We start from the raw sequence: 26,243 nt of genomic DNA, 5'->3' as shown, positions 1-26,243 counted from the left end.
TGTGCACCTTTATTGTGTCTGTCACTTCTGGTGTTGTGGCCAGGTGTGACAGACATGCAATGTTGGGTGGTGTGGGTCCCGGGGGGGGGGGATGGCTTATGTCTCTCATGCAGGGCTTGATGTAGTTCATGTGTGCACTCCTCACTTGCATTGTGCTTACTGTGGCATTCACTGCATAGTGCATGGCACATTCCGCCAGTCAAATCCTCTTGGGCATTCTTGTTCTATTGTCCTGTGGAGATTCAGTGGTCACCCCGGTTTGACTGGTGAATGCACCCAGAGATGTGTGTGAGAGTTGAGTGGAGCTGTGGTGAGAGTGGTGAGAGTGTCCAAATGATGTGTACGGCCCCTGGACATTGATGTGTGTGAATGTTTATTGTCATGTGGATGAGTGTCTATGTGGAGTGTTGCACCACAGCTGCATGGAGGAGGCAACTGCTCAATCCATCTGATGTGTGAAGTAAGCCGTGCTGTGTGTCTGACTTGCTGAGCTAGCCCCACACCTGTGACCCCCCCGACAAGTGGCACATGTGCAGAGTGAGGTTTGCATCCGCTGTTGCCAATGGCAGGTGATTGATGTGTGCCTGTGTGTGTCTGGGTACTCTGCTGAGGTTTCGTCAGTGGCCTGGCGCATGTGACTGCTTTGCGTTGCTGTCCATCAGCCTTGTGTTGCTTGGGATGCACAGTGTGTGCCATGATCAGGGATTGGTTCGCACCCCTCATGCCACCTGTGTACTTACTATGCCATGTAGTGCATTGTTGCGTCCCCAGTGGAAAAAGTCCCTATGACTAAGGTGCTATTACTTGCCAGCATACTATGCCCTGTTCTACAAATCTAAGATGTTCAACTGTGTGTCTCTGTGACATGGTGCAGGTGTAGTGATGTTGTCCCACTTTGTTATCCACACAGGTATCCCCCTACCACAAGGGGAAGATCTGGAAGGACGCCGTCAAGGCCGTGCAATCGGCAGAGGGTCGCAGTCGGCGCCTGCCACAAGTGAGGAAGAGATGGCAGGACATCCGGTGCTGGACCCGGAGGATCGCCCGGGTCATGCTGAAGGAGGAGGCTCCTCGCAAGCATGGCGGGCGCCGGCGCCTGACCCACCAGATGCGGCATGTCCTGGCGGTGGTCTTCCCTGACCTGGATAGACGGATACAGGAGTTACAGCAGCAGGAAGGGGGTAGGTACATGTGTGTTTGTTGTGTGTCGCCAGCTTTTGTTGCTGCTCATTCGCCTGGAGACACTGCCAGGGTATATATGTGCAGTGCATATCCTGTTCCCCCACAGTCAACCTGTGCTGTTCTTCCTCCCTTCCCCTCCTTGACATGTGTTACCTGGTCTGTGTGTGATCACTATTGCACATGGTCATCTAGGCTGCCAGTTTATCAAGGTGCACACTGCTTTCAGCATCATGTGTGGGGGTGGTCTGCCTGTGCCCTGTCCTGTACAGTCATTAGGGGGTGCATATTTGTTGCCACTGATGCTGAGTCCCAACATAGGAGTGTGAGGTTTCAAATGAACAGACTTGCTGCATGCATTACCAATGTTGTGGCCTCAGACATGATGTGCATGAGTGGGATATATGCATAGTGGCGGGACGGTTGCTCCTGTAACAGTCAGCTCATTCCAGGACCATGGAGCAGTGTGCACACTACAGTCCCCTATCACAGCCTGCCCTCCTACTCATGTGTGTCATCCAACACTGTGCACATTCACTGTGGGTTCATAATGGCTCTGCCTCTGTGGCATTGTTCCCTGGCCTAGGTAGTAGTTTTCACATGTGTGATACATTTTCCCACTGGACAGGGATACAGCAGTTTGCTTGTTCATACTCACACTGGGCAGTGCCTGTGTGGCTATTCACAACAATCTGTTGATGTTTGTTTGTGACCAATATGTTTTGCCAGCCCTACAAGGTGATGTCGTGTTAATGAAGCTAGTTTTCATGCACAGTTATTGTAACCCTGAATAAGAGCTTTCACTTCTTGATTGGTATCAGTCACATTGACTCAGGTATGGGTAGGTGTGCGCGGGAGGGGCGTACATGTTCAACCCTGATGTTTCATTGCCAGTTCTGACTTGTGTGTGATAATTCGCAGTACAGAAAGTCATCGTGCAGTGCCCCCGTGATGTTGGCCAGTGCTTTCTGTTGGTGCTTCATTGCCTGTGTCAGTTCTTGGCAATCATGTATCCTGCTTGGACATTTTTGGCACCTGTGTGTGGTTCAGATGCTACACAGTTGTGACTTTGTGTGCTGACATCTGTGGGTACATTCTGGCTTGCCATGAGGGGGAACCCACAGTACAGCTAGGCTTTTTTGCTAAACAATTGCAGGCCCATTAGCTTATGCATTGTCCTGGGTGTGGACATGTGTGCCACTCCAGATGACAGTCAGTAGGTCATATGTGTAGCCAACTGTGTGATCAGGTGACGGATAGCCTTGTGACAAACTACATTATTCAAGTTGTTACTCTGGGAAAATGTCCATTGGCACTCACTACACCTGTCAACATGTCTCAATGTTTCATATGCTTGACCTTGTTGTTTGGTTGTGAAGGACAATGATGTGCCTGCATGACAGATGTCTCCCAAGGAAGTGCACAAGACACCACCTTTACACTTTCCAGGGACACGCTGGCACATTTGAAAGTAAGGCACAGTTTGGACAACACTTGTTTGGAGTTCATACATATACATGTTCCCACAGTGTGCTAGCATTTGGGTTAGTCCTTGGTTGTTGCTGATACCAACTTACGAGTGTCAAGTCATCCAGCCACCGTGGTTCCATGTATATGTACTTACTGCTACGCCATTTCTGCCTAACAGTGGCTGATTTGAATGAGTCTGGCAGCTCAGACAATGACTGTGTACATGTAGTTTGGTGTGCACCTCCTTGTGTGACTTCTGCTATACAGACACATGTGTGTTGTGTTCACAGAGTGCCACATTCACACATGCTAGACATGTCCATTTTGTAAAGGGTTGTAAAGGAGTCACAATGTATTTATTTGGGGTGTCAAAAGTACTCACAGGTCTCTGAGTGTGGGGACACCTTCTGCATTGGCATGTGGTATTTGGCCTTGGGTGCGACAATACTGTTTGTTTCCCAGTAAACAAGAGGTGGCATGCCTTCATAGTCTTGCTGTGCTCAACTGATCCCAGACACTAGCTTCTCATGATCTTGTGATTTCAAGTTATTTGCTGTTGTGTCCTAATTTTCATTATTTGCAAGTGGCATGGTGCGTCAACCAACTGGGGAGTGCAGGGCTTACATATGTGGGGAGTATCCTAGATGTTACTCCTGATGCCTTTCCTGTTATGCACTGTTGCCTATTTTGTTTGGACTCATGTGTCAGATGTATACAGGTGACTGATTTTTTCCTGTCTCTTCACCTTGCCCACAGCATCATCGGAGGACACCGAGGGAGACACCGGCATGGACGTGGAGGAGAGATCGAGCAGTGGTGCCACCACTGCTGTGGAGTCGGTGGAATCTAGTGGCACGGAGGGTGAGGGGAGTGAGGCGGAGGACCTGCCCAGTACCAACACAGACTACGAGGCAGACGGGTCCGAGGCTGAGCTCCCAGAGGGGGCGGAGGCTGCTCCCAGAGCTGAAAGCAGCAGTACATCTCTCGCCGCCCCCTCCATTCCCATCACCGCTCTCCCACTTGCTCGGGTCCCTTCTGTTCGTGCTAGGCCACACCGTGTCTCCTTCGTGCCAGGCACCGCACCCCCTGCCCCTGTCCCCCCTGCTGCCCTCACTGCCGAGTCTGTGGACATTCAGCGGCAGTTGCAAGTTGGGTAGATTCGATCCTGACTGTCCTCCATGGCCACAGCAGACTGCTGACCCAGATGGTGTCGTACATAGAGGGCATGTCATCAGCGATGTCTGACCAACGGATGTTGCTGAGGTCCCTGGACTCGTCACTGACGGCAGTAGCGAGTCACCTGCAGTGCTGCCTCCCCCCCCCTACCCCTGGCCCATCCACAAGTCCAACACCCATGCCTGTCCCAAGCACACCAAGACATCCACACACACGCACCCCACCAGACACAAGCAGCACACCACCACATAAGGGCAAGCGCACACCTCCTGACACGCACACTCAGGGGGTAGCAGGCACACCCACTGGGTCTGGGGCACACAGGCAGGCACGCAGCCACAGTCCTCATCCACATGACTCACTCCCCAGTCCCTCCGATGTCACTCCCGTTGGCTCCCCTGCCCCAGATTTGGAGAAGGGGGCCTACTTTGCTGGGCTGGGTCTCAGCCCCACTAGTTCACCTGGACGCAAACGGTCACGGCACTCCACGGGTAGGGGAGTTAAGTCCCCCAGCCCGTCCACCACCTCCCCCAGTGGCGCTGCAACCCATCCCTCCGACCCCCCACCCCCCTCCTTGGGGCCTGTTGTTTCTCTGGGTGCAGGGGAGACGCTTGAAGAACTGGCAGAAGTGTGCAGCGCTGAGCTCGCCTCCACATTTGGCGCTGCCCCACCCCGTGTGGTGGAGTCGTCCGTCCCTGCACCCACAACACCTACCCTTCCCCCTCCTGTCCCTGCGGTGCCTGGTCCTTCCCCACAGGATGCCCCCCCCCCCAGTCGACGAACCACTCTTGTGATGTGCAGGCAAGCTAGGGGAGACGCATGGCCATGTGTCCCCCCCCCAAGGACTGCTGATATGGACTGGCCATTGGCCTTTGTGAATAGTCTCGTTTACACATTATTATTTTCATGCTGAATAAAGCATTTTCTTTTTCGTTGGAAAAGTCTTGCATTTCAGGTATTGATGTTGATGTTGATGCTGATGCTACAGGAGTTGGGGTTGTGGGCATGTGTTATGTTTCAGGGAAATGTTGTGGTCTGCTGCTCATGGGGTGGGTCCTGGTATCTGCGTGCCATCACGCAATCTCTGCAAAGATTCTTTGTCGTGTATGCTCTTTGTGTTTGGAGACATTGTCCCAAGGGGTGTTCCTTCCTCTGTGGCACCTGACATCTCCCCTGCAGAGAGTTGCACAATTGTTGTTTTGCCCTGTGTCTACATGTCCTTTGTTGGTGATGGATCCCTTCAACTCTGGCCATGCCTGCTCAGCAATGTGTCCGGCTGCATCGTCTGTGCCATCCTTGGTACTCACTGTACTTGTGTATAGAGTATTTTGCCATGCCTTCATGGATAAATGGTCCCTTTTCCGCACAATGCATGTGTGTAATCCCAGCCTAGTACACATATGGTACTTGTTCTGCTGGGTATTTGAACACCTGACTCACAATTGTGGGCATTGTATCTGTGGGAACTCCACCCTATTCCTTCCATGACAGACAACATCTTGGTGACTAGCCCAGCACCTGAACATTCCTATAAGTCCTGGGATGTGCGTGACAGTGTGTGTTCTCTTTGGCTCGCTTAGTTTGTTAGGCAGTGACATGACTATACAGTCTTGTGGCATGATCTCAGTGTGTGTATTGTGCTGCATCTGCCAGGCGTGGGTATGCATATGTTATTTGTCCTCACACCCACATGTGGTGTGTCATGCAGTGGGGGAAAGACATCCTTCCTCCTGGGAGTGGGACACTGCTGTCAGTGATGTGTTGTTATGGCACTATCATCATTGTCCTAAGTTAGGGATACGTACATTCACCCATGGAGCTGTGGTCATCTGATAATGATGTACACCCCCCCATGTCTCTATCCACTGCTGGGAGTCCTCTGCACCCACCCATCATATGTCTGGGCACTGCTGGGAGTGATAGGCCCACACCCCTCATATGTCTGGGCACTGCTGGGAGTGTTAGGCACCCACCCCTCATATGTCTGGGCACTGCTGGGAGTGTTAGGCACCCGCCCCTCATATGTCTGGGCACTGCTGGGAGTCCTCTGCACCCACCCCTCATATGTCTGGGCACTGCTGGGAGTGATAGGCACCCACACCTCATATGTCTGGGCACTGCTGGGAGTGATAGGCACCCACCCCTCATATGTCTGGGCACTGCTGGGAGTGTTAGGCACCCACCCCTCATATGTCTGGGCACTGCTGGGAGTGTTAGGCACCCACCCCTCATTTGTCTGGGCACTGCTGGGGGTCCTCTGCACCCACCCCTCATATATCTGGGCACTGCTGGGAGTGATAGGCACCCACCCCTCATATGTCTGGGCACTGCTGGGGGTCCTCTGCACCCACCCTTTATATGTCTGGGCACTGCTGGGAGTGTTAGGCACCCACCCCATATATGTCTGGGCACTGCTGGGAGTGATAGGCACCCACCCCTCATATGTCTGGGCACTGCTGGGAGTGTTAGGCACCCACCCCTCATATGTCTGGGCACTGCTGGGGGTCCTCTGCATTCACCCCTCATATGTCTGGGCACTGCTGGGAGTGTTAGGCACCCACCCCTCATATGTCTGGGCACTGCTGGGAGTGATAGACACCCACCCCTCATATGTCTGGGCACTGCTGGGAGTGTTAGGCACCCACCCCTCATATGTCTGGGCACTGCTGGGAGTGATAGGCACACACCCCTCATATGTCTGGGCACTGCTGGGGGTCCTCTGCACCCACCCCTCATATGTCTGGGCACTGCTGGGAGTGATAGGCACCCACCCCTCATATGTCTGGACACTGCTGGGAGTCCTCTGCACCCACCACTCATATGTCTGGGAACTGCTGGGAGTGATAGGCACACACCCCTCATATGTTTGGGCACTGCTGGGAGTGTTAGGCACCCACCCCTCAAATGTCTGGGCACTGCTGGGAGTGTTAGGCACCCACCCCTCATATGTCTGGGCACTGCTGGGAGTCCTCTGCACCCACCCCTCATATGTCTGGGCACTGCTGGGAGTGATAGGCACACACCCCTCATATGTCTAGGCACTGCTGGGAGTGATAGGCACCCACCCCTCATATGTCTGGGCACTGCTGGGAGTGATAGGCACCCACCCCTCATATGTCTGGGCACTGCTGGGGGTCCTCTGCACCCACCCCTCATATGTCTGGGCACTGCTGGGAGTGATAGGCACCCACCCCTCATACGTCTGGGCACTGCTGGGGGTCCTCTGCACCCACCCCTCATATGTCTGGGCACTGCTGGGAGTGTTAGGCACCCACCCCTCATATGTCTGGGCACTGCTGGGAGTGATAGGCACCCACCCCTCATATGTCTGGGCACTGCTGGGGGTGTTAGGCACCCACCCCTCATATGTCTGGGCACTGCTGGGAGTGATAGGCACCCACCCCTCATATGTCTGGGCACTGCTGGGAGTGTTAGGCACCCACCCCTCATATGTCTGGGCACTGCTGGGGGTCCTCTGCACTCACCCCTCATATGTCTGGGCACTGCTGGGAGTGATAGGCACCCACCGCTCATATGTCTGGGCACTGCTGGGAGTGATAGGCACACACCCCTCATATGTCTGAGCACTGCTGGGAGTCCTCTGCACCCACCCACCCACCCACTTGCGCCCTTGCTGTGGTACACTGCTGTCCTGGGCATACAACACCCCCAATTTACAGCTGATGTGCTGCACAAAGCCGTACACCAGAAAAACAAGAAAGGGAAGAACCCCTCTGTGCTGGTTAGGGACAGAGTATACTGTAGAACTAGCCAAAGACAAAAGTCCCAATGTCAAAGTGCAAAGAGAATGATATATCTCTATCAGATCCAAAAATGTGGGTCTAGAAATGTATAGCTATAATCACTATAACCGATCTATCACTCTTATTCCCAAACAATGGTGACTCAAAAACAGAATTCCTGGTGATGGTAACACAGTACAGCAACTATTTATACCCGAAAAAACATTTGAATAAAAAGGTAAAAGTATTGCACAATATTATTTTATTAAAAAAGAAGTTGTGTATTCAGAGAAGAGTCAAAAATGATCTGCCTCCCACAATAGGTTACAATATAAACATTATAAAAACACATTCATATCCAAGATTAATAAAAACAAGTCTTATGAAGACACATATGCATCCAAGATTGTTAAAACAAGTCGACGCGGCGTTTCGGTGTTTGTAGGGTTTTTCACCTTCTTCAGGACAAACATTTTTTTCAATCTTAATGCAGCAGAAGATTATGACTGATCGTGAGCCTAATCTTTGGAGGTAGACAGAATAATCTCCTTTGTTTGTGAAACACAAACCGAAATTCTATAAATAATGAATCCTTTTCTTATCACCGTCAGAGTCACCGTATCGGATGGAATGGGGACCAAAAGCTTCTTAATATTAGGCAATTCTATATTGTGGGTCAATAACGTAGGCGTTTGTCATCTCAACGTTATTAATTAGTGTACCTTGGGACTGTTTCCTCTTTGTCTAGATGGGTACATCAGGTTTAAAATCTTAGATTCAAGTCGGCCTCCCTGCTCTGACGGCAACTCCGGACCATATCCGCCTACGTTATTGGCCCACAATATAGAATTGCCTAATATTAAGAAGCTTTTGGTCCCCATTCTATCCGATACGGTGGCTCTGACGGTGATAAGAAAAGGATTAATTATTTATAGAATTTCGGTTTGTGTTTTACAAACAAAGGAGATTATTCTGTCTACCTCCAAAGATTAGGCTCACGATCAGTCATAATCTTCTGCTGCATTAAGATTGAAAAAAATTTTTGGCCTGAAGAAGGTGAAAAACCCTACAAACACCGAAACGCCGCGTCGACTTGTTTTAACAATCTTGGATGCATATGTGTCTTCATAAGACTTGTTTTTATTAATCTTGAATATGAATGTGTTTTTATAATGTTTAGATTGTAACCTATTGTGGGAGGCAGATCATTTTTGACTCTTCTCTGAATACACAACTTCTTTTTTAATAAAATAATATTGTGCAATACTTTTACCTTTTTATTCAAATGTTTTTTCGGGTATAAATAGTTGCTGTACTGTGTTACCAAGCCGTACACCTACATCCGTGGCATGTGTACGCCTTGTATCCATCATGTAATGGGGCTGTAGGGGTACACGTGGTACGGCCCGTACCCACGCTCTGGGGGTGTGGGTATGGGCCGTACCACCATTGTGGCGGTGACGTAGGGGTACGCGTGTATGGACCGTACCCACGCTCTGGGGGCGTGGGTACGCTCCGTACACGCGTACCCCTACATCACCACTGCAATGGTGGTACGGCCCGTACCCACGCTCTGGAGAGCGTGGGTACGGGCCGTACCACCATTGTTGCGGTGACGTAGAGGTACGCGTGGTACGGCCCGTACCCACGCTCTGGGGAGCGTGGGTATGGGCCGTACCACCATTGTAGTGGTAACGTAGGGGTACGCGTGTACGGACCGTACCCACGCTCTGGGGGCGTGGGTACGGTCCGTACACGCGTACCCCTACATCACCACTGCAATGGTGGTACGGCCCGTACCCACGCTCTGGAGAGCGTGGGTACGGGCCGTACCACCATTGTGGTAGTGACATAGGGGTACGTGTGGTACGTCCCGTACCCATGGTCTGGGGGCGTGGGTACGGGCCGTACCACCATTGTGGCGGTGACGTAGGGGTACGCGTGGTACGGCCCGTACCCACGCTCTGGGGTTGTGGGTACAGGCCGTACCACCATAGTGACGGTGACGTAGGGGTACGCGTGGTACGGCCCGTACCCACGCTCTGGGGGCGTGGGTACGGTCCGTACACGCATACCCCTACATCACCACTACAATGGTGGTACGGGCCGTACCCACGCTCTGGGGGGCGTGGGTACATCCCGTACCACCATTGTGGTGGTGACGGGTACGCGTCCACGTCCATTTCCGTTGTGGCGGGACGTGGGATTGGTGGACACGCCCCCCGAAGTGACCAGACCATGGAGGTAATTAATGTGCAGGATGTATTAGTATTTTGTGGGGTGTGGGTTATGTGTCCTGCCCCTTGCACACCCCCCCCTTTTGCCCCTGGGGGTTGTTCTGACCTTCTGCGGCGTCTGCGGCGGATTCTGTACACGAGGTGGTAGGCTATGAGGGCAGGGATGACGCGTAGGTTGGGATCCATCGCTGTCCGTCGCGTACCGGTGCTCCTTCTTCGCGTCGTCCTCAATTTCCCGGCAGTTTTTGGCTCCCGTAAAAAATGCTGCATGCGGAGTGACGTCTGCACGAATCGTACTTGCTGGTCCGTAGAACGCTGCCTGACTTCGTCCAGACGTCGCGTATGCGCCGTCCAGAATCAGATTTGTATGTATTTTTTTGCCGGTCGGTGTTTTTTACGACTCGTACGGAAATGGTATTTCTGTCCGAATCGTACTTGCGAGTTTGTAGGGTGTTTTTCCCGGGTACGAGTCGGACGGAAAAAACGCTCCGTACGACCATTCGTACCCGGGTTTTACCGGATCGGAATCGGCACCTTGGTCTTTCACCTGAAATTACCTTAAACTTTGTGATTTCATCCTCAAATTTTTCTGTAATTACAGATTCTACATTGTCTTCAACATTACTAATGTGTCAGTTTCTTCACTCTCTTGCTGAGGCCCAAAGTAACAAAACTCAATATCCTCACAGACCTGCTTCACATCTGAAACTGACCCACGTAAAAGAGCACTGTTCAACTCACTTAGCTTTAGTGCTGGACTTTTGGCATAATACAACCTTCTCACTAACTTTCGCATTTGAGTATGATGTACTGCCAGCATTCTGAAATGGTGAAAAACACTTTCACAAACTTTCCTAGAAAGACAAGCCAGAGAATGACCTTGCAAACCAGTATGTTTTCTCACTCTGCAAGGGTCTAGTCCTTGCAACAGCTTAATCTTTTGTTTTACACTTTTTTTAGTATAGACTCGTAAAAAACGACATAAGTTTTCAATAGATTCCTGTCGTACACTACAAACACTACTGCAATCCCAAGTGTACACAGGGTTTTTAGCACGTCTCCCTAAAACTTCATCAGCTATCACTTCTTCTGCATTTCTTTCAACCATTTTCTCTTTCTCCATTGGACAACCATCACTAACCTCATAACCTCTACCACTGGTGTCAACTGCATACAATAATTTTTCACTTAGTGAATAACTCTCTTCATTAAAAAAAGGCTCTGAACTAGAACTGTGTTTCCATTCTCCCCAAAAAAATCACAATTTTTTTTTTTATTAATAAATCTTTTCCTACTACTTTTGGCCTTCATTACATATATTGTTTTATCTAGTGATCAAATTCTGTTTAACAGTAAAATAAACAGTTTCCTTTTTACTTCAAAAGCCTTTTCCACAATGCTTTCAATATGCTTCTTCTTTTTATAAAATAAAGCTCTCTTTTTATATTTCTTCATATCTTTCAGCAAATTATGCACTACTCTCTTGTAAAATATTTTTTTGCGTAATTCCTTATACTGATTTTGTCTTCTTTTACCATACTTTATCTCCTTTGACTGAACATTTGCTTTTTCACTTTTCCTCTTATTTTGATTTTTTTTATTACTTAAAAAATTTTCTGAAGTTGCAGCATTCTCTACATTCTGTTTGCTCCTACAAACATTTTTAATAAATTGCTTCGTGATCTTACCAGAATTTTTTTTCCTTTTAGCCACATTATCTTGTTCATTCAATACTTGTGGTTGATGTTTCTTCAAATAATCCTCCTGTCTCTGTTCTTTTCTTTTTCTTTTTTTTTCTGGCATTATTTTTCGATTTTAACGTTGAAAAACAGTATCTGCAAAAAAGAATCACAAATAAATGTATATTAATAACTTTCAAATTTACAGTATTCCATTACTGTACAAACACATTTTATCTAAAAACAGACTAAGAAACTATAGCCCTGAACCACAAGTGTGACGATGATTAAAACACTACATACATAGTGCATACTACTTTGAAGCAGTTCATGCCCTAAAGCCTACCTCACTAAGGGTCTCATGTAGGTAGCTAAATACCGGTCGGTAACATGATTTAAGGATTCGGTAATTTACCGAATCGGTAAGGGATCGGTAAAATACCGAATCGGTAAAATACAGATTCGGTAAATTACCGAATCCTTAAATCATATGTAGGGAGCACTCAAGTGAGTGAAATTCAGTAGTAAGGATTCGGTATTTAACACCAACTACAGGTTGATGTTAAATAACGAATACCTTTCAAAAAGCTAAATTTGGCTACTTTAAAAGTGCCATGTGGCAGACATACATGCCCTTAGGGCATGTATGTGCGCCACATGTGCACACATGCACGAATCAGGGGTGCAACAGGGTGTCAATGTGACACCCTTCTACCCATGATTATGCTTCCCCTATTACCGATTCGGTATTTACCGAATCGGTAATAGTAGATGGCTTCCCATTCATTCCTATGGGCCTATTCATAAACACCGATATTTACCGAATTGGTAATAATTACCGATTGTTTACCTACATTCTATTTACCGATTCATAAATACCGAATCGGTAAAATTCGGTATTTATGAATCGGTAAATAGTATGTTCCCTACATATGGCCCTAAAAGACTACATGCTAAGTGACTGAATGATTACACTACTAAAAGGAGACACACTGGGTGAGTAACAGGGTGTTTGCTAGAAGTATATGAATACTAACTGGGGAATTGAAGGTGCGAAAGACAACTGTGTAGCTGATTAGAGAACTGAATGCATACTGGATAGGCATTTCAGTCCATGTGCTAAGGCCCGGCTCACTGCATGAGTACTTGGGTACTGACTGAATGATTAGACTACAGCAAGGAGACTGCCTGGATGAATTTATAAGTGGTAGGCTTTTCGCACAGGGAATGGATTAGTACTTGGTACTGAATGGGTCACTAGAAGAGTGCAAAGGGAGTGACAGGATGTTTGCTGGACTATATGGATACTGACTAGGGAATTGAAAGTGTAAAAGACAAGTCTGTAGGTGGTTAGAAGACTGCATGCATAGTGCATAGGGGTTTGAAGCAGTCCATGTACTAAGGCCTGGCTCAGTGCATGAATACTTAGACAGTGACTGAATCATTAGAGTACTGTAAAGAGAGTGTCTTAGTGAATTTATAAGTGTTTAGGTTTTGGCACAGTGAATGGATTACTACATGGTGCTGAATGGGTCACTAGAAGACTGCAAAGGGACTGACATGGTGTTTCCTAGAAGTGTATGGATACTGACTAGGGAATTGAAGGTGTGAAAACAACTGTGTAGGTGGTTAGAGAACTACATGCATACTGCATAGACATTTGAAGCAGTCTATTTGGTAATGAATGGTTCACAACATAAGTACTTAGAAACTGACTAAATCATCAGACTACTTCTAGGACAGTGCCTGGGTAAACATTTTAAATTTTCAGCTCTGGTGCAGTGAAGACAATACTACATGGTACTGCACTTTAGTGTCAAATCATGACTCATTTTATCAATGCATCCTAATGCTACTAAAACTTGAGAACATGACATGTTTTAAAACAGTTATCTGTCAGCAAATACACAATGTTACCAAACGCTTCTATCACAGTGGTTCCCAAATGTACACAGACTCACAGTGTGATTCTAGACACGCACCACTATCCCTAGGAGTTTACCAAAACTCATTCACTACAGTGGAAGAGATAAGGGAACTGCACACAATATACATATTTCACGACTGCACTTTAGTGTCAATACCTGACTCATTTAATCAACACATAAGCAAAGACTGGCTTCTAATGCTACTAAAACTTGAGAACATGACATGTTTTAAAACAGTTATCTGTCAGCAAATACACGATGTTACCAAACGCTTCTCTCACAGTGGTTCCCAAATGTACACAGACTCACAGTGTGATTCTAGACAAGCACCACTATCCCTAGGACATTACCAAAACTCATTCACTACAGTGGAAGTGGTAAAGGAACTGCACACAATCTACATAATTCACGACTGCACTTTAATGTCAGTGCCTGACTAATGTAATCAACGCATAAGCAAAGACTGGCTTCTAATGCTACTAAAACTTGACAACATGACAGCTTTTAAAACAGTTATCTGTCAGCAAATACACAATGTTACCAAACGCTTCTCTCACAGTGGTTCCCAAATGCACTCAGACTCACAGTGTGATTCTAGACAAGCACCACTATCCCTAGGAGTTTACCAAAACTCATTCACTACACTGGAAGTGGTAAGGGAACTGCACACAATCTACATATTTCACGACTACACTTTACTGTCAATACCTAACTCATTTAATGGAAGCATAAGCCATAACTGTCTTCTAATGCTACTAAAACTTGAGAACATGACATGTTTTAAAACAGTTATCTGTCAGCAAATACACGATGTTACCAAACGCTTCTCCCACAGTGGTTCCCAAATGTACACAGACTCGTGTGATTCTAGACAAGCACCACTATCCCTAGGAGTTTTCCAAAACTCATTCACTACAGTGGAAGAGGTAAGGGAACTGCACACAATCTACATATTTCACGACTGCACTTTAGTGTCAATGCCTGACTCTTTTAATCAACGCATAAGCAAAGACTGGCTTCTAATGCTACTAAAACTTGACAACATGACAGATTTTAAAACAGTTATCTGTCAGCAAATACACGATGTTACCAAACGCTTCTCTCACAGTGGTTCCCAAATGCACACAGACTCACAGTGTGATTCTACACAAGCACCACTATCCCTAGGAGTTTACCATAACTCATTCACTACAGTGCAAGTGGTAAGGGAACTGCACACAATCTACATATTTCACGACTACACTTTAGTGTCAATGCCTGACTCATTTAATCAACGCATAAGCAATGACTGGCTTCTAATGCTACTAAAACTTGACAGCATGACAGGATTTAAAATAGTTATCTGTCAGCAAATAAGCAATGTTACCATATGCTTCTCTCACATTGGTTCCCAAATGAACACAGACTCACAGTGTGATTCTAGACAACAACCACTATCCCTATGAGTTTACCAAACCTTATTTACTACTTTGGAAGTGGTAAGAGAACTGCACACAATGTGAATATTTCAAAAGTGCACTTTTGTATCATTGCCTGACTCATTTAATCAACGCATAAGCAAACACTGGCTTCTCATGCTACTAAAACTTGACAACATGACAGGTTTTAAAACAGTTATCTGTCAGCAAATACAAGATATTACTAAATGCTTCTCTCACAGTGGTTCCCAAATGCACACAGGCTCTCTGTGTGAACACTATCCCTTGCACTATACCAAAACACATTTCTTCATTTACAAGGAGTACTACATTTTACTGCAGAAACATAACTCATTTCACAAATTCATAAACAATGACTTGTTTCTAATTCTACCAAAATATAAAAACTGCATAGTTATCTGTCTACAAACACATGAAAAAAACAAATCCTTATCACAGAATGGTTTCTACATGCACACACACTGTCAATAAGATTGTAGAGAAAAAAAAGTACTCCCTACACTTTAGCTGAAGAAATACATTAGTCTGATTAAAATAAAAATAGTCTACATACATCCCCTCACAATTAAATAACTCACCTTTCAAGATGTTTTTTAGATTAAGAAGTATATCAGTCACACACCAGATATCAGTCACACACCAGATTTTCTTATACAGAATCTCTGCACTGTGCACCTGTCAGCAGAACCAAAGAATGGCAAAGTGTCCCTCTCATTTTCCACACATATACATGTAAACATCAAATCACATTCCTTCCCACATAAATTCAAAAGCAAACACACATTTCTATTGGTTAAATATTTCAACCCTTTCCAAATGACATAAACTTCAACCCTTCCCCCAATCTGACTTCTGCCCGTTACAATAGAAACAGGTCATGGAACATTGTACTGAGCACACAGGTCACAAGTTCAGCACACACAATGTTGCTAATCAAAACAGCAAGTGTGCTTGACTTCTCGACATATCAGCTTATCATATATAATGTTCCTTTCACACACTTTTTGTTAACCAATAAGAATCATGCGTTTAAAAAACAGAAACATGCACCCTACCTTTCAGTGTAGAAGGTTGTTAAACAACCAATGATTTCTCGTCTTTTTTCAAAATTGCATCTTAGCCACCATTTTAGAAACATCTTACTTTCCAAACTGCCATTTCCTTTACAGAGACCATCTGAGTGCATCCAGACCTCCTTACAAGATGCTTACAGTGTGGATTGTGGGACACAGCTACATTTTCTGGAGCCAAAGGTATGCAGAAAACAAAGGCATTCACAAAGACCTAGGTTTGCCAAATGTAGACATTAAATGGATTGGACAGAGAGGGTTAAAGTGGCACCAAGTGATGCCATTGGTGAAATCCTTCATGCAAATCCAACACCCTGACCTCATAATAGTGCACTGTGGTGGCAATGACCTAGGCACTTTGACAGGGGTAGGTCTGGAAATGCTTATGAAGGACCCCTTTGCACAACTGATTTCACTTTTCCCTAAAACTGCCTTTGTGTACTCTAACATATGCGAAAGGCAGAAATGGAACTGGTCCGATCATTTTTGTCCACAGATTGAGAAAGCTAGGAAACATGTGAATAAATCTGTTTCTGCTTTTCTCCGAGACTACAGAATGGGGTCCATTTACAATAACAATCTGCGCTTTCATATGCAAGAGATGTATAGGAGAGATGGAGTACACTTTACTGATGAAGGAAACAGAGTCTTCCTCAACAACTTTAGACTCTGTATAGTTACTTACTTATAAGTACCAAAAACTCTCAATGAACACAACGGCTCTTTTTAGAGCCACTCAAGAACAAAACACTTAAGCTTAATCTTTATATCCCAACAATTTCATTTTTTTCCCTTGGATCCGCAAACCCACCGCGAGAGGATCCGTGCATCCAACGCGATAGGATGCGCGCACTATGCACGCATTTCGGCGTTTTTTTTTTTTAAAAGGGGGGCCCCAGGGGGTCCTTCTGGGACCCCTAAGCACCTCTAGAGGGTCAGAGTATTTCCACTCTACCCCCTTTATATGTTTTACACACTTATTCCCCTTCATCTTCAGCCTCGCTTCTACCGAGGCAGAAAATGGCCGCCAGCAGTTCCTGGTTTCGAATGTAGAGAGACACTCGACAGCCAATTAGCATTCAGTGCGCGAATGGGAGGGTGCGCGCTCGGTTCGGGGAGGGTGCGCTTACGGTGCAGGTAGGGTCCACGGATCCTCCCCGGCCATAGATATCACTAACTTTTTTACCCTAATTTTATCAGGAACTACTGAACAGATTCACACCATATATGCAAAAGGCACGAGTCCAAACTGAGGACTACCTCTTTGCCAAATTTGGTGTCATTCCGTTCAGCGGTTCGGGCTGTAGCTGCGACAACAGATCCTATGGGAAATTGCATGGGGAAAACGCGTTTTAGGACCCCCTTTTGTCTCGGCCCCCGCTTGACGGATCACCGCAAAACTTTCAGGGTAGGAGCGGAGCGGAGCTGTCCAAAAGTTCGGAAAATTTCGCGAGGATTCGTCAACCGGCGCCAACGTTATTCCAAATAGAATGTTGCGGATTTCCTATGGAAAATAGGTCCTAACTATAACTATCTACTGGCGAACGCCAGTAGATAATATATATATGTATGTATGTATATGTATATATACATATATGGTAAACAGATATAATATCTTATAAAAAATATCGACAGGACAGAATATCGAGTTTTTAATATAGAATGGACAGAATATCGAATTGCCAAAATATAGTGGTGAAGAATATCGAAAATCAGGCAAGAACTATCGATTTAAATAATATAGAAGTAAGTAATATCGACAGTAATAATATAGTTGTTAAAAATATAGAATTTTTTATAGTGTTTTAAGTGTGAGCATATGTGTTAAAAGTATGTATTAATTTTGGAATGTATGTTTGAATATTTTAGAAGTAATGAATTTTAGGTTATTTAATTTTTGTGTAATTTAATTCCGTAGCGGGTTGTGGGTTTATAGGGGATTAGGGTGGGAAGTAATTTAATTATAGTACATTAAATAATAATTTTTAGGAATTATTAATAATTTTTAATTTAATTTTGCGTTTTACTTCTGTAGCGGATTGTGGGTTTATAGGGGAATAGGGTGGAAAGTAATGTAATTGTTATTAGGTAATTATTAATTGGTATTGAAAATTAATTGGTTGTTGATTAATTATTAATTGGTAAATAATTTTTATTAATTGGTAATAAATTTGTATTAATTGTTTAATTGATAATTATGTTAATTGTATTAATTTATTATTTGGAGCGGGTTGTGGGTTTATAGGGGAATATGGTGGGAAGTAATTTAATTGTAAATAATTAATTATTGAAATTATTTTTGTATATTGATAATTAATTTATTATTAATTAATTATTAATTGGTATTAATTGTATTTATTATTTTTTGTTATTGAAACTTAATTGATTGTTAATTAATTATTAATAGGTAATTAATTAAAAAATACAGTAATGGTATTTATAATTAATTAATTATTAAATATTGTGTGATTGGTAATTAATTGTAATACTTTTGTTTTTGGTATTAATAATTAATTTATTTTTAATAAAAAATTACATTATTATTTTCCCTACTATTGCACTCACTGGAGTGGGAATAGTAATTTTCACCCCTACGCTATCCAACGCTTTCCCTACTATTGAACTCACTGGAGTGGGAATAATATATTTTACCCTCCCGCTATCCAACGCTTTCCCTACTGTTGCATTCTCTGGAGTGGGACTAGTAATTTTTACCCCTACGCTATCCAACGCTTTCCCTACTGTTGCACTCTTTGGAGTGGGAATAGTCATTTTTACCCCTACACCATCTGACGTTTTCCCTACTGTTGCACTCACTGGAGTGGGAATAGTAAATTTTGCCCTCCCGCTATCCAACGCTTTCCCTACTGTTGCACTCTCTGGAGTGGGAATAGTAATTTTTCCCCCTACGCTATCCAACGCTTTCCCTACTGTTGCACTCTCTGGAGTGGGAATAGTAATTTTTACCCCTACGCTATCCAACGCTTTCCCTACTGTTGCACTCTCTGGAGTGGGAATAGGAAATTTTTACCCCTACGCTATCCAACGCTTTCCCTACTGTTGCACTCACTGGAGTGGGAATAGTAATTTTTACCCTCCCGCTATCCAACGCTTTCCCTACTATTGCACTTACTGGAGTGGTAATAGTAAATTTTACCCACCCGCTATCCTACGCAAAAAATATTGAATATTTTAAATTAATATTACGTTAATATATATGTATTAATTTTTTATTTTTTTTACTTACATTAATTATTTATTAATGTTAAAGTTATTTAAGTATTTGTAAGTATGTTTCAGTTAATTATATGTATTATTTCATTAATTTTACATTATTTTTAAGACGAATAAAAAATTCGATATTTTGACTAACTATATTTTTTACAACGATATTTTGGATTCTATATTTTTGTACTTACCTGTTTGGAGATAGGCATTCGATATTTTGGCATTCTATATTTTTCCTTCTATATTTTGGTAGGTCAATTTTCTCCTTCTCGATATTTTGTCAGTGATCCATATATATATGTATGTATATATATATTCACAGAAAAAAACATAGGTTTCAGGCACGTTATAGTTAGGAATTAGCATTTAAAAAACCTCAGAAATTCACTGAAAAAACCATAGGTTTCAGGGGTGTTATAGTTAGCTGGACTTTTCACTTGTACAAAACCATTGAAATTCCCCCGTTATAGTTAGTTCAGCTAACTATAACTCGCGCCCCCGCAATGCACTGCTGATGCCGTTACATATTACATCACTCATGACATGGTCAGTGACATCACTCATGACATCACTGATGACATCTCAAATGACATCACTGATGACATCACTGATGACATCATCCAGTGAATGTCTGTTTTTCTGAAAATTAAATATGTTTTATATATGTATATCTCAAGGTCGATGGAAGAATAAATGGGTATATAAGTGTCTAAATGGATGATTTGTTTTTGAAAAATTGATTGTGTAACTGACTGATTAAGTGTATCATAGTGAATACATGGCTTGGTGAGTAATGTTTAAATATGTAAATATCTGTATCAGTCTCTCACTTTGTGTATAAGTGGCTGCATGGGTTGGTGAGTAGCTACATGGGTGTCTATATAGGTTATTAGTTGGTTTTTTGAGTATCAGTTTGAGTGTCTGCATGGTTCGGTGGGGGGTATTACGTAGTGCATAGGTGCATGAATGAGTGACTCACTGTTTGTATGTGTAGAAGACAGCATGTGTGCAGGACTGTATGGGTGGATGAGTGTGTGTATGGGTGTGTTAGTGAGTGAATGACTGTCTCAATAGTGTCTTTATGAGTAACTACATATGTTTTAAACTAGTATATGTGACTATTGGTGTATATAAGTGAGTATATGTGAGAGTGAGAGATTGAAAGAGTTCCTGTATGAATAAGTATGTGTTTCTATAAGTGAGTGTTTAAAAGACTAAGTATGTGTAAGTTTCCGTAGAAGTAAGTGTGGTGGTGTGTGTATAACTGTATATGCAAGTAAATGTATGTTTGATTCTTTATTAGCATGAGTGACTATGTGTGTGAGTAACTCTATGGATGAGTGGCATTGTGTAACAGGATGTATAGGTGTATGAGTACATATGATGAGTGAGTACATGTATGAGTGACTGTATAGGACTATTGGTGAATGAGTGGATGTGTATGTGGATCTTAGAATTACTGAAGAGGTTGTTGTAACTGGTATTGGTATGTCCATTGTTTTGAACATTTTAGTCACTATTTTTGAATGTGTGTATCAAAGGTTATATTAGGGTGAGAGGAGGTCTGCCACTCTATCACAAGGATGATGTCATCAGTGATGTCATTTGAGATGTCATCAGTGATGTCATGAGTGATGTCACTGACCATGTCATGAGTGATGTAATATGTGACGTCATCAGCAGTGCATTGTGGGCGCGCGAGTTATAGTTAGCTGAACTAACTATAACGGGGGAATTTCAATGGTTTTGTACAAGTGAAAAGTCCAGCTAACTATAACACCCCTGAAACCTATGGTTTTTTCAGTGAATTTCTGAGGTTTTTTAAATGCTAATTCCTAACTATAACGTGCCTGAAACCTATGGTTTTTTCTGCGAATTTCAAAGGTTTTTTAAATGCTAATTTCTAACTATGCCTACAGAGATAGGACATGTGAAGAAAGAAGAAAAAATGCACAGAAAGAAAAAAAAGAAGTGCAGAAAGAAGCAACAGAAGTCCTCAAAGACGAAGAAAAGAGCAGGAAGAAGGATAACGTGCAGAAAGAACAAAAAGAAGAGCAGAAAGAATCCTTGTTGCAAAATCATCCTGTACCCTCAACTTTTTCAGACGGATACTGGTGGTAACTGAGTCTGACTAACCAGTCCTAGAGCCAGTGCTAAGATAAAAGACACTTAGAAAACACCGAAAACACCTACATACACTAGGGAACATTATGCGTTGGGGTCCCCCTGTGATTAGCATGACCTCCTCTGTAAGCCCCTAGTATATAATAGGGCAGGGGGATTAAAACTACCTCTTAGAACAGGCCACAGGGCGTTTTTGCACACGTTAACTCAGGCCCCGTCCCCTCCCTTCACCACTGTGTAAACACGCCCTGTGTCCGTTTTTAGTTGGGAGATTAAGTTCATTTGAATCCTGAGGGTCCCTAGGGTCCAACTAGCCCACTAGGTACCTCCAGTAAGTGCCACAGAGCTGCGTTGCAGAGAGGTGTAAAAAGTGGCACAGCCTGGACCACCTCTCTGCAATGCAGCTCAGTGGCACTTACTGGAAGCACTTGGTGGGCTAGTTAGCCCCCAGGGGCCCTCAGTATTGAAGGGAAATTATATCCCCAATTTAAAATGTGCCATAGTGCGTGTTTGCACACGTCACCTCAGGCCCCGTCCCCTCCCTTCACCACTGTGTAAATGCGCCCTGTGGCTGTTCTAAGTTGAGAGATTAAGTCCCCTTGAATCCTAAGGGTCCCTAGGGTCAAACTAGACCACTAGGTACCTCCAGTAAGCGCCACAGAGCTGCGTTGCAGAGAGGTGTAAAAAGGGGCTTGGCCTCAGAACACCTGTCTGCAGCGCAGCTCACTTGCGCATACTGGAGATGCCTGTTGGGCTAGTTGGCCCTCAGGGACCCTCAGTATTGAAGAGGAATTATTCCCCAACTTCCAACTCGCCAGGGGGTGCGTTTGCAGAGTGCTGCAAGGAGGGGGCGTGGCTTGCTGCCCCATCCCCCTCCTCCCTATCCTCTGTTGTGTGAATCCATGGACTAGCCTCCTCCCTCCTGCCATGCATGGTCTGATGTGCTGCCACTGCCCTCAATTTAGTATGATGTACCAGTCCCCTCCTCCTGCCCTCCATTGCCCAATTCTATGCCCCATCATTGACCTCCTGCTTAAACTCTGTGCTTAGCTTGCTGCCCCTATTCTCCTTCCCCCTGCCCTCCGATGTCTTTGTGCATGCCCCTGCTCCATCCTTTTTGCCCACCATGTTCCATGGACCTGCCACTCCTATCTACTCTGAGTGTTCTGTTGAGCTGCCACTCCCCTCCCACCTGCCTAGCATTGTCAGATGACTGTAACCTGTCCCTGCCACCTCCACCCTGCCTGTCCACATGCCATGCCCCTATCCTCTTCCTCCTGTCCTACATGGTCCATTGTACTGCCACACCCTTCTGCCCTCCCTGGTCTGTTGTGCTGCAACTGCTCCTCCTGCCTGCCCCGTGTGGTCTGTTGTGAGGCCCCTTCCCCTGAACTTTCATGTCTGTGCATAGGTCCTGACCCTCCCTTCTATCCTCCATCGTCCTTTGTGCATGCCCCTGCACCCTCCTTCTTGCCCATCATAGCCATTGTGCTGCCACTAACCCTCCCACTTGCCATGCATGGTATTCTGTGCTGCCATGGCCCCTCCCACCTTCCCTGTGTGGTCAGTTAGCTGCCCCTGACCCCCTCCCACCTTCCCTCCATGGTCTGTGTGTATGCCATCACAGTCTCAGTGTTGCTCTTCATGGTGTGTCGTGCTTCTAGTGCCCATCCTGCCTGACCTCCATGGCTATCTTGCTGCTCCTGCCCTGCCCCCTTGCCCCCAGCCCTCTGTTTACATGTGCAGACCCCTACTCCCTCTCTCCTGGCTTGTCTGTTCCATTGTAATGCCCCTGATCCGTCCCTCCTGCCCTTTATGGTCTGTTATGCTGCAGCTTTCTCTCCTGTCTGTCCAATATGGTCAGCTAGCTACCATTGCCTCTTGCCCCTCTGTTCTCTGTTGTCCATGTGCATGGTCCTGTCCCCTCCCTCTTGCTTTCTATGGATTGTTGTGCTGCACTCCCGTCCCGCATGCCCTGTGTGGTGTATTGTGCTGCTGCAAACCCTGATGCCTGCCCTGCAGGGTCAGTTTGGTGCACCTCTCCATGTCCCTCCTGTCCTCTGTTATCCAAGTCCATGTCCCTACCCCATTTCCTTCCATGATCCAATGTACCATACTTGCGAACATTTTGAACTTGGTAAGAGGGAGATTTTGAAAAAAAAACTGTGGTATTGATTTTCCCCTTTGAGTTACATTGAAAAAGAGGAGATTGTAGACAGGAGACACATCAAATAAAGCCCATTTGAGCTTAAAAACATTGGACGTTTCCTGGCTGAATCGGGTCTGTTGGCATGTATGGTTGTACTACCATTGCCTCTTCCTTCTGCCCACAATGGTCTATTACACTGACACAGCCTCTCTTGCAAGTCCTGTATTGTTGGTTTGTTGCCCCTGCCCCCCTTTCCACTGCCCTCCATAGTCTGTTGTGCTGCCACAGCCCTTCCTGCCTGCTCAGTGTGGTTAAATTGTTGCCTTTGCACCCTCCTACCTGCCTTCAATTTTCAGAGTCCGTGCCCCTGGCCTCTGCCTCTCAACAGTATCCTAATGAACAACTAGATTGCTAACATTCTATATTCATTACAAAAGTGTGGAACGCCTGACGTCATCTTGATGTAATCAAAACTGTAATACCTAGAGCATTTCCTTTAGAAATTACATATATGAGAGGGTCTTATTGGCATCAAAATTATGGTTAGTGCTCTAAAAGACTAAAATAAGGACATATTTTCTGAGTTTTCAAATAGCGACAAAGCACTTTTAAATTATTTGTTATCTTTATGTTTTTTTATCCAGTTGGCCACTTGATTAAATGTTGCACTTAGGGGAGAGGATGTGGTGTTACTTCCAGAACTGCAGACTTTGCAACTGGGGAACCAGGTTGGAGTTTCTGCTTCAGCTCGACATTCTGTGATTTTGGTCAAATCACTTAGTCTCCCCATGTCTACAACCAAAATGAATTTGTTCTTGTGTGATGTAGCCAATGCTCATGAAAAGCACTCCAATACCTGACAAGTCTGCACTATATAACACTGCAAAAACACAAAATAATAAGTGTTTTGCACACTTTTGTCATTGGGCTATATTTGGGCTACATCTGGGTGATTTTGGGCTACATTTGGGCTCTTTTGTCTCCGGTGGCCAACTTGGGAGATTTATTTGTTATGAAGTTTCCTAATTTCTTCATGTACTGCAGTCTCCTCAGTAGGAAATGCTTTCAGTTTTTTACTTTGATTCCATCATGAAGGTATTCAGATATGTCACACATTTGCCATAAATTCTGAAAGTTAGCACTCTAGTTGCTCATTAGATCACTGTAGTAAAACTACTGTTCACCTTGGAAGTCTGCTCCTGGTATTAAAAGTGCATGTTTCAGTCTGCATGTCAGAATTTTTTAATGAAATAGAAGAGGATTTGAGAAGTTACTCAAAATGTGCCCTCATTTTCTTTCTTCAGCATTAATCATAATTGCTATGGCAAAATGAACCCCCTCATTGTGTTCCTTTTTAAATTAAATGTTTTAAGTGTTACCAGTTTATTCCAATCAAGATGGCTTCAGGTGTGCCATACTTTTGTCATAATGAAGACAGTAAGCCCTCTAGTTGTTTGTAAGAACACTCTGGGACATTCTGTCATTGGGCTATACTTGGGCTACATCTGGGTGATATTTGGGCTACATTTGGGCTCTTTTGTCTCTGGTGGCCATCTTGGGAGACTTATTTGTTATGAAGTTTCCTAATTTCCTCATTTACTGCAGTCTCCTCAGTAGGAAATACTTTCAGTTTTTTACTTTGATTCCATCAAGAAGGCATTCAGATGTGTCACACATTTGCCATAAATTCAGAATGTTAGCACTCTTTTTGCTCATTAGATCACTGTAGTACAGCTACTGCTCACCAGGAAAAACTGCTGCTGGTATTGAAAGTGCATGTTTCAGTCTGCATGTCAGAATTTTTTAATGAAATAAAAGAGGATTTCAGAAGTCAAAATGTGCCCTAGTTTTTCTTTCTGCAGCACTAATCATACTTGTTATGGAAAAATGCACCCCCTCATTTTGTTACTTTTTAAATTAAATGTTTTAAGAGTTACCACTTTAATCCAAGCAAGATGGCTTCAGGTGTGCCATACGTTTATCATAAGTAGGACTGTTAGCGCTCTAGTTGTTCTTTGGAACACTCTGGGAAGCTGCAGTAGAACACAAAGGAATCAACTGACAGTCTCTGCCCTTGTTGGATGTACATGTTTTACTGAGAATGTCAGACTTCATTCTCACATGACTGAGAAAGATAATGTGAATTTACAGAAAATAAGCTCTCAGTTTAGCTTATAGATCACCTTCCAAACCTCTGTGGGAAAAGCGTGAGAAAATATTTTTCTCTCAATCATGATATCCCAGCAGAAGGCTTTTTCACATGGTGAAATCACCTTAGAACATACCACAATTCCTAAAATGAGTATGGTACCATCAACAAATGATTTATAATGAAACTAAAGTCTTAAAACCTTCTATTAACTGCAATGCTTTTTAATGAGGTGCTATCATGTATATTGGTCCCAAGATGGCTGCTAACACTTCTTGGATGAAGTGCTGACAGCCAATCAGATCTCAGGATGAGATGTGTGGTTAGGCTCCGCCCACATACATATATGATTTTACTTTTGTTTTTCTCAGGAACTACTGAACAGATTGACACCAGACCTGCAAAAGGCACTTCCCTGAGCTGAGGACTACCTCTCTGCCAAATTTCAAGTAATTCTGTTCAGCCGTTCGGGCTGTACCTTGGACTAAAGGTCCCTATGGAAAATTGCATGGGGAAAACGCGTTTTGGGACCCCCCTTTTTTCTCAGCCCCCACTTGACGAACCCCCCTGAGACTTTCAGGGTAGGAGTGGAGCGGAGCACCCCACCTATTTTGAAAATTTCGCGAGGATTCGTCACCCGGCGCCAAAGTTATTCTAAATAGAATGTTGCGG

The sequence above is a fragment of the Triturus cristatus genome, chromosome 1_1 (genome assembly GCF_964204655.1).
Source record: "Triturus cristatus chromosome 1_1, aTriCri1.1, whole genome shotgun sequence".
Taxonomy (NCBI): Eukaryota; Metazoa; Chordata; class Amphibia; order Caudata; family Salamandridae; genus Triturus; species Triturus cristatus.
The sequence above is the reverse complement of the archived record's forward strand: the minus strand, read 5'-3'. Positions refer to the sequence as shown.